Source organism: Lynx canadensis, chromosome C1 (genome assembly GCF_007474595.2).
Source record: "Lynx canadensis isolate LIC74 chromosome C1, mLynCan4.pri.v2, whole genome shotgun sequence".
Taxonomy (NCBI): Eukaryota; Metazoa; Chordata; class Mammalia; order Carnivora; family Felidae; genus Lynx; species Lynx canadensis.
Genome location: NC_044310.1, coordinates 176,216,926 through 176,226,493, shown reverse-complemented (window position 1 = coordinate 176,226,493; position 9,568 = coordinate 176,216,926).

Genomic DNA, 9,568 nt, shown 5'->3' with positions numbered 1-9,568 from the left:
AAGGGAAGTTCCTCAGGCATTAAAGTGATAAAACTTAAGCCCTCCAATATCACAATTCCAGGCCAAGTAATATTACAAAACAGTATGATACTAGTCCAAAACTAGACACATAGATCTATGGAACACTACAGATAAAATAAACCCACAATTATATGGTCAATTAATCTATGCCAAAGGAGGAAAGAACATTTGAAAGAAGAAAGATAGTCTCTTCAAAAAATGGTGCTGGAAAAACTAGACAACTATATACAAAAGAATGAAACTGCGTTACTTTCTTAGACCATACACAAAAATTCAAAATGTATTAAAAACCTAACTGAAACCTGAAAGCATAAAAATCCTAGAAGAGAGCACAGGCAATAGTTTCTCTGACATTAACTATAGCAACATTTTCCTAGATATGTCTCTGGATGTAAGGGAAACAAAAGAAAACATAAACTACATCAAAATAAAAAGCTTCTGCACAGTGAAGGAAACAATAAAACTAATAAAGCAACTTTCTGAATGAGAGAAGATATTTGCAAATGGCATACCTGGTAAAGGGTTAGTATCCAAAATCTATAAAGAATGTACACAATTCAACACTCAAAAAAAAAAACCAAATAACCCAGTTAAAAAATGGGCAGAAGACATGAACAGATATTTTCTAAAGAAAATGAGACAATGGCCAACAGACACATGACAAGATGATCAACATCACTCATCATCAGGAAAATGCAAACCAAAACTACATTGAGGTATCACCTCACACCTGTCAGAATAGCTAAAAAGAAAACACAAGAAACAACAAGAGTTGGTAAAAAGGGGGGAAAAAAGGAACCCTCTTGCACTATTGGTGGGAATGCAAACTAGTGCAGCCATTGTGGAAAACAGTGTAGAGATTCTTCAGGAAGTTAAAAATACAACCACCCAGGGGTGCCTGGGTGGTTCATTTGGTTGAGCGTCCGACTTAGCTCAGGTCATGATCTCATGGGTGGTGGGTTTGAGCCCTGTGTCAGGCTCTGCACTGACAGCTCAGAGCCTGGAGCCTGCTTTGGATTCTGTGTCTCCCTCTGTCTCTGCCCCTTCCCCATGCACGCTCTGTCTCTCTCTCTGTCTTTGTCTCTGTCTCTGTCTCTCTCTCTCTCTCTCAATAAATAAATAAATAAATAAATAAATAAATAAATAAATGACTACCCTACCATCCAGTAATCACATTACTGATCATTTACCCCCCCCAGGTACAAAAACACTAATTCATATATATATGAATATATATAATTCATAATATATATATGAATATATATATATACATTCCATTTATATGTATATATGGAATATTATTCCATTTGAATATTATGCAGCCATATAGAAGAATGAAACCTTGCCATTTGCAACAACATGGATAGAGCTAGAGAATAAAATGCTAAGTGAAATAGCTCTGTCAGAGAAAGACAATACTATGATTTCACTCATATGTGCAATTTAAGAAACAAAACACATGCTCAAAGGAAAAAAAGAAAGAGAGAGAGAGACAAACCAAGAAACAGACACTTAGCTACAGAGAACAAACTGATGGTTACCAGAGGGGAGGTGGGTGCAGGGAAGAGTATACCTATGATGAGGATTGAAAAACATATGGAATTGTTGAATCACTATATTGTGCACCTGAAACTAATATAGCACTGTATGTTAACTCTACTGGATTTAAAATAAAAAAAACAATTTAAGAACTTAAGCCCTTCAATCTGCCTACCACAATGCCTGGCACTTATTAGACATTCAAATATTTGTTCAATTCAACTGAAATCAGTTTTGCAGCCTTTAAAAACCATTTCATAATTTTGTTCATTGAACTGTTCTATGATAAAAGGTCAACAAGCAAATAATGCTGGGTCCTGGTATCATCTCTGTACTAATCAGTTATGTGACCTTGGACAAATCATTAAATTCTTTGGCCTTATTGAGCTAGTAAATTCTCAGCATGGGCCCCCTAGGATGTGTGATCTACTTCTTTTTTTTTTTTGTTTGTGAATGAATTTTCTTATCTATAAATGTTGGATAAACTTAGGAACTTACAGTATTAGGCCTGAAATATTAGCTAACCAATAAACAACCTTATATGAGATAGGCACTGTTATTCTAGAACAGCTCTGTTCATGAGAACTTTAAGAGTCGCAAATGTGAGCTATACAATTAATAGAAAATTTTCTAGTAGTCACATTAAAAAAAGTGAACAGAAACAAGGTAAAATTAATTTTAATAGTATATTTCATTTAACCCAATATATTCAAAACATGTACTCAGTATGAACATTATTAATGAGATATTTTACATCTTTTAAAAAGCATATTGTCTTTAAATCCATTGTGTATTTTACAGCGTATCTGAATTAAGACTTGGCACATTTCAAGGGCTCAGTTGCCACGTGTGTCCAGTGGCTAAATGTATTGGTCGGTATAGTTCTAGACTTGCTGACTTCATAAAATAATACAAAAGAATGTCTGTCATTGTTGTGTGAAGCCTAACATGATGACCAAATAAACCTTAAGATGATTTTCAACAACATCTGAGGAACAGAAGTTTCCCCTTTCTTGATTTGTTTAATGGGTGAATTAATTGGAGAGGGTCTCTTTCATGTCTGATACCAGTCTGTGGTTCTGTCAAAGTGCCTTGCATAGAGGAGCTACTTAACATTGTTGTATGTGGTGTGCAGATTATATATGTATGCCTTGTCTCATTCCATAAAAGCTTTGAGGCAGAAACTATTTGTGGAAAGAAAGACAACTGAAAAAAAGAGAGAGAAAAGGGAAGAAAGGGAGGGAGGATTAAAAGGATGAAGAGACAGAGAAGGGAGGAGGGAAAAGTGGGGGAAGAAAGAGAAAGGAAGGGAGGGAGGAAAGAAAAAATTGGAGAAGGGTCAGATCTCAGAAATGTCAATCTCCATTATGTTTATTGGTAATTATTCCTGGTATCAAGTGAACTTTCAAACAGAAGGCTTAGCTATTGGGTGCAGTGCTCTTTTAAGCTACAAAGTACATTTTAAAAGCAGAACCCCTTAGACTGTGGACTTATCTGCATGTGGCACAGGCCTAACAGACCTTGGCTTTGTGATCATAGCCCTGTAAACTGTAAAGTTCACATTACCATGAGATTGACCAAGCACAAAATCTGCAATTTGCTCCCTGGATTTTCATGTTCAGTAGTATTTAAAAGGGTGTGATGTTAATATAAATGTATTTCAACTTGTAAATTTTAATTTTAAGATTTAAATGATCTCCTAATGGCTTAAGAGACACTCTTGGTTGAAGCCCACTTGATTAGGATAAAGTATAGACTAATCTACTTTTAGATGAATTTCTAGTTTTGGTTTGAATTGGGACATAAACTTCCAGAGTAGAACAGAGAAAGTTATACCTACTAGGATTAGTAATAGGGATTTTCAGGATAGTTTTCATGGAAGTTGAATTAAATTCATGCCTTGGTCTTTCATGTTTGCATTGGTTGGACTCTGAGTCACTTGAATGCAGTGAATCTATTGCCCTAACACCTGCCATAGTCCCTGACACAGTTGATGACTTCATCTACCTCTGTGACTTCTGTTATCATCTGTATGCTAACAACTCTCAGTTTGTAACTTCAGTATGGGTTTCTCTTTTAAGTTGCAGACCCATTTTAATCAAGACCTCCACTTAGTTGACTCACAGGTGTTTCACACTCACTGTGTTCCAGACTGAACTCCCATTTCCCACTGAACCTGCTCCTCCTCCAGGGTTGATTATCTCAGTAAATGGTATGGCCATTCACCCAGTTACTTAAGCCTGAAACCTTGACTCATTGATTCCTTACCTCCTACCGCCCATCAATCACCAAACCCTTCAGAGTCTCCTCAGATGGATATCTTCAATCTATTCACCTCTCTCCCTGTCTGCAAACACCATTTTAGTCCATCATATTTTCCCTGACTACTAGAGTAGCCTGTATTCTCCATATTCACTCAAATATCTCTACCATCTGTGCATTCCAAGCACTTTCAAATGCATAAATCAGATCACTTCAGCCCCCTGCTTGAAATATCCAATGCCCTCAGAATAAAGTCTAAACTCTCATACTTTGGTATTTTAGAATAAATTCTAATCTTTCTTACATGACCTTTCACTTGTGCCACTTTCCCCTTGGCTTACTAGTTTAGCCTCTTTGATCTTCTTTCTGTTTCTAGGGCACTCCAAGCTCCTTCTACCTTAGTCCCTTCCAACATGCCTTTACCCTGCTCCGACACATGCACGTAATTCTAGTTCATTTATCAGGTTTCACCTTAACTCTCACTTCTTCTTTCAAGGCTTTGTCTGCACAGAATAGGTTAAATCCTCTTTATGCCCTCTTGTAGCTCTCTGTATGCCCTTGTAATTCGAATCACATTTGTAACATTTGTAACAAGGTTTATCTTTCCACTTGGGTTTGGACTGTGTTTCTTGTATCCTGCTGTATCCCCCAGTAACTAGCACAGGGGTTGATAGAGATCAGGCACTCAATGATGAACATCACTTGAGGGGCACCTGGATGGCTCAGTTGGTTGAGCCTCTGACTCTTGGTTTTAGCTCAGGTCATGATCTCATGGTTTGTGGGTTGGAGCCTCGTGTTGGGTTCTGTGCTGGCAGCGCGGAGCCAGCTTGGGATGCTCTCTCTCTCTCTCTCTCTCTCTCTCTCTCTCTCTGCTCCTCCCCTACTCACTCTCTCTCTCTTAAAATAAGTAAACATTTAAAAAGTTTTAAAAACTATTACTTGAAATGCTGAAGGAATGGATAGGTATACCTTGATCTTTGATTTAATTAGCAGCTTAGGTTGTTGCTCTGCACATATCCCTACAGATGTTAAAAGACTTTATTACACTCCTGAATATTTTTACATGGTAGCAATAATTCATAAGAATATGTTATAATTATTCAGTCTCTTTCCTACATGAACATCAAATACCTAACAAAGATGTTATTGAAAGAAATGTGGAATAAAGAGTGTATATGTTTTTACATACAGCATGAAATAAATGTCGAGAGTTGGCACTAGAATTAAAAAATGATGGAGTTATTAAATCAGAGTTATTTCAGAGCTGGAAGTCATCTTAAGAATCACCCAGTTCACTTTATTTTAACCTCAGTTAAATAACATGATCACTTGGATCAATTAAATTAGAATCCCTGGGAATACGATGTTCTAAAAACTCCTGAAGTGATTCTTATGTATATCCATCAAAGAGAACTACTGGTCTGACCAAACCCTCTCTTTTTTCTATAAGAGGACAATTGAAGCTCAGGGGTCCTAAGTGACTTGCTCAAGGTCACACAGTTAGTGTCTATATTAGAGGTCCATTTAGTAGAACATACTTGCTTATATTAATAGCTGGAAAAATGGAAATTGATAAGGAAGAATGATGCTAAGCTCCTGAAATCAGTGATTTCTTTCTTCAGGATGCCTAATTTCTGATTGGCAATTTAGCCTGAATTTCTCATTAGATCACTTGGTAAAACATTACTCAGTAGTTTAGACCAGTGTTTCCTCGATTCTTCTGATGTAAGAATCGCCTAGTATGCATGTTAAACATTCCAGTTCCTGGACCTATATCCTGGACGTTCTGATGCAATAGGGTCTGGAGCAGGGCCCAGGAATCCGAATGTTTTATAACCTCGTAAGTGATCTTATCTTCAGTTATGTCTGGGAATCATTGGCTTAAATGATGCCAGAATTTCCATTTCCAGAGATGCCAGTAATAAGGCCATAAAGAGCTAACTTCAGAATAGTGATATGGGTTTACTCCCAAGGAAGAAGGTCAGTATCAAACACCATGATGCAGAAGTAAGTTAAGGTGTGCTGATAAGAAAAGGAGATCAGGAGTCTTGAAAGCTAAGGGCCAACAGAGGACTCAGGCTGAAAATGAGTTGGCAAAAAGCTGGTGTGCTTGTGATTGTGCCTCCAAGGAGCAGTGGACCATATGAGGTGACCTCATGTAGGGTGGAGCCCGAGATGTAAAGTTACGATCAGGAGTATGTACTTCTGCGAAGGACTGTCTTTAGTCCTCCACCAGCAGGAGGCTTCCATGGAGTTAATTTGTAGGGACTCACGGAGGGCCTTCTGTGAGCACAGCCCATATGGTTAAGATATGGTAACAGCATGCAACAGAATTATAATCCACTGGGGCAAATATGAAACTCCAGCAGATCCCAGAGAGTTAAATTAAGTGCTAGGTGTTGTAGGATAGACTGCCAGGGCTGTGAACATCTTTAATTTTTAGAAAATGTTTATCTTTATTTTTGAGATAGAGACAGAGCATGAGCAGGGGAGAGGCAGAGAGAGAGGGAGACACAGAATTGGAAGCAGGCTCCAGGCTCTGAGATGTCAGTACAGAGCCGGGCACAGGGCTTGAACTCGTCAACTGCGAGATCATGACCTGAGCCGAAGTCGGACGCTCAACCGACTGAGCCACCCAGGTGCCCCAACAAGTAGCAAATTATTAAAGCAATGAACAAGCCTGAGCTTACGTTAATTAGTAAGCTAAGCCTCTTGTGTGTTGCCCTTTTCTGAAGATGGACAAGCCAAACCAAAGACCTATGATAATGACTTGTTGCGGTTGTTATACCAATTAAAGATTTCTAAATGGGACCCATGTCGGTGATAGTTGGTACTGAGTGGGGCAAGGTGTTAGTCTCTATTCTCTCCAGCACTCTTGCCCAAATTCTGCTATTTTACAAAAATAAGAACTATCCACCACTACTTCCTTCCAATCTAGGCTGCAGTTTCAGTGGCATATGGAACTGAAAGAATTGGGAACTTCTATGCTCCAAGCTGGGCAGTATTCTGAAATGACTAGGCCAGTTTTACTAATTGGGAGAATAAAGTCTCTTATTTTTCAGCCTCTATATTTTGAATTAACAAGTTAAGCTTTTTAAAATTTGTGTTGTTTTCAGGATCTCCAAATCTAGCTTGCTTTGATTTTCTGTTAGAAAATCTTCAATTTGATTTTTTATATTTGTAATATCTAGAATAAGGTATTCACCTATATTCATTGTATGTCTTACGTGAAAAGGGTTTTCAGGTAAGTAATTAAAAGATTAGTCCTAAAGCACTTAACGCTCATGGGTGTTATACCAGGTATTTTGGAAGAATGTAGAAGAATAACAAAGCTCTTAACTGAAGCCTAGGTGAAGAGACAAAAATATAAATGAGTGGAGCTACTTGAGGACAATTGCAAAACAATTCACTGCCACATACAAAATAAAATAAAGGTGACTAGCCTCTTACATGCAAAAGTGATACAGAAAGACAAAATAAGTTGAATTCATAGGACCCGGTTATAGGGACTGTGGCCTCATGGTATATGGATGTAGGACTTACCACGACTTGAGTAATAACAGGCTGGAGGATGGGCAGTGTGTATAGTGGTTAGAGCTCAGGCTGTGGAGTCAGACTGGGACCAAACCCTGGCTTAGTGCTTAATAGATGTGTGACCTCGGGCAAGTGATTTACACCCTCTACTTTCTGTTTTCTCAGTTATTTTTTAGTTTTTAGTTTAGAGAGAGAAAGAGAGAGAGCAAGTGGGGTAGAGAGGCAGAGAGAGAGAAAATTTTAGGTAAGCTCCACATTCAGCGTGGAGCCCAACGTAGGGCTCAATCTTTTGTCCCTGGGATCATGACCTGAGCCAAAATCAAGAGTCGATGCTCAGCCGACTAAGCCACCCAGGTGCCCCTGTTTTTTCATTTTTAAAATGGGGGTAATGAAAGTAGCTACTTCACTGGGTTGTTATAAACATTAAATGACTTACATACTCGAGTGCTTGAAATTCAGGCAATCTGACCTCAAACCTTCAGCTGTAAACACCCAAGCTAAAACAGCCTAGAATTGTCATTAGTACTGTTGTGGTTGTTGCTCTTACAATATCATATGAAAGAGAGGGATTGGGGAAGCACTAAAGGTAAGAGACCATCTGAGGTTGTAACAGAAATCTAGGCATAGGTAATTTGGATCTGTATTAAGGTAGTGGCTTTTTTTTTTTTGAATTTTTTAAATGTTTATTTATTTTTGAGACAGAGAGAGACACAGCATGAGCAGGGAAGGGGCAGAGAGAGAGGGAGACACAGAATGTGAAGCAGGCTCCAGGCTCTGAGCTGTCAGCACAGAGCCCGACGTGGGGCTCGAACTCATGAACTGTGAGATCATGACCTGAGCCGAAGTCAGACGCTTAACCGACTGAGCCACCCAGGTGCCCCTAAGGTAGTGGCTTTAAAATCAGACATAAAGGGGAATAAATGGAACAAAGGACCAAATTTAAAAGACATTGCATGATACAAATCCAGAAGGTAGTTTGATAGTGAGGCTGAAATACAGACAGTGAAATGTAGGATAACAGGATTATGAGCCCAGGTGCTCAGAAGTTGGGTGATGCCGTTGAAAATGATGCAGATGTTTCCTCTTATGATGGGAAAATGATAAGCTCAGTTTTTGAAATGTTAGATTTTGTATAGGCAAAGGGAAATCTAAGTGAAGATCACCTCTAGATAGTCAAAATACTGTCAATAAGAAGCTGGAGACAGAAGTGGAAATTTGCTTTTTATCATATTGCTATTGTGTCACTGAAATAAAGTAGGTATGGTTGGATTATTGTCCCCTTCATCAGATTACTGATGTATTTCTGGGGTCTGGGTGACTAGGTATCCTTAGGTGTCTTCATTTAGAATACTTTTATATTTTCTGATTCTGCTTTGATGTATTTCCTGGTTTTTAAACTATAGCCTTGTATGCATTACCAAAATGTTACAAAGGTTGGTAATCTTGTAATCTTGCTAAGTGGTTTAGTGAGTCTTTCCAAAGTCGTCATCCATTTTATCAGCATTAATACTTTAATTGATGTTTATTAATAGTTCATCAAAATGTTTCTGAGATTGAGTATAATGATTATTATCACATAATTGTTTTAGCAGAGTTCAATTTGCTTCTGATCAAATGTGGAACACAAAAACCCAGCCCTTCTCTTTTCCCTGAGATTGACATTTCCCTCAGGTCAGAGTACAATGTTTTGTAATTATATACAGAAGTTGTACTTTCCTAGTACATAGGTACTAGGTATATAGGTATATAGGTACCTATATACTAGGTATATATACATATACACACACACACACACATACTTTCTTAGGGTAAAAGGGTTATACATATGTATGTATATATATGTATATACATACATAATTTCTTATGGTAAAAGGGTTAGAACAGAGTCTCTCAACTTCAGCATCACTGATATTTAGGGCTGGGTAATTATTTGTTGTAAGGGACCGTTGTGTTCTTTGTGGGATGTTTAATATCCCCTGCCCTCTACCCTCTAGGTGATAGTAGTAGCTCCATCTCCCAAATTGTGACAACAAAAAATGACTCCAGACAGTGCCAAATGTCCTTAAGTAACTGTTAAAGCCACTTAATTTCTTCCATTTAGCTGTTCACATTGCTAATTTTGAATGTGTTTTAAATATTTAACATCATATGAAATAGCATGTGCTACATACATGTTTTACCACCAGGGATTCCAGAGATCCTTTTGCATCTT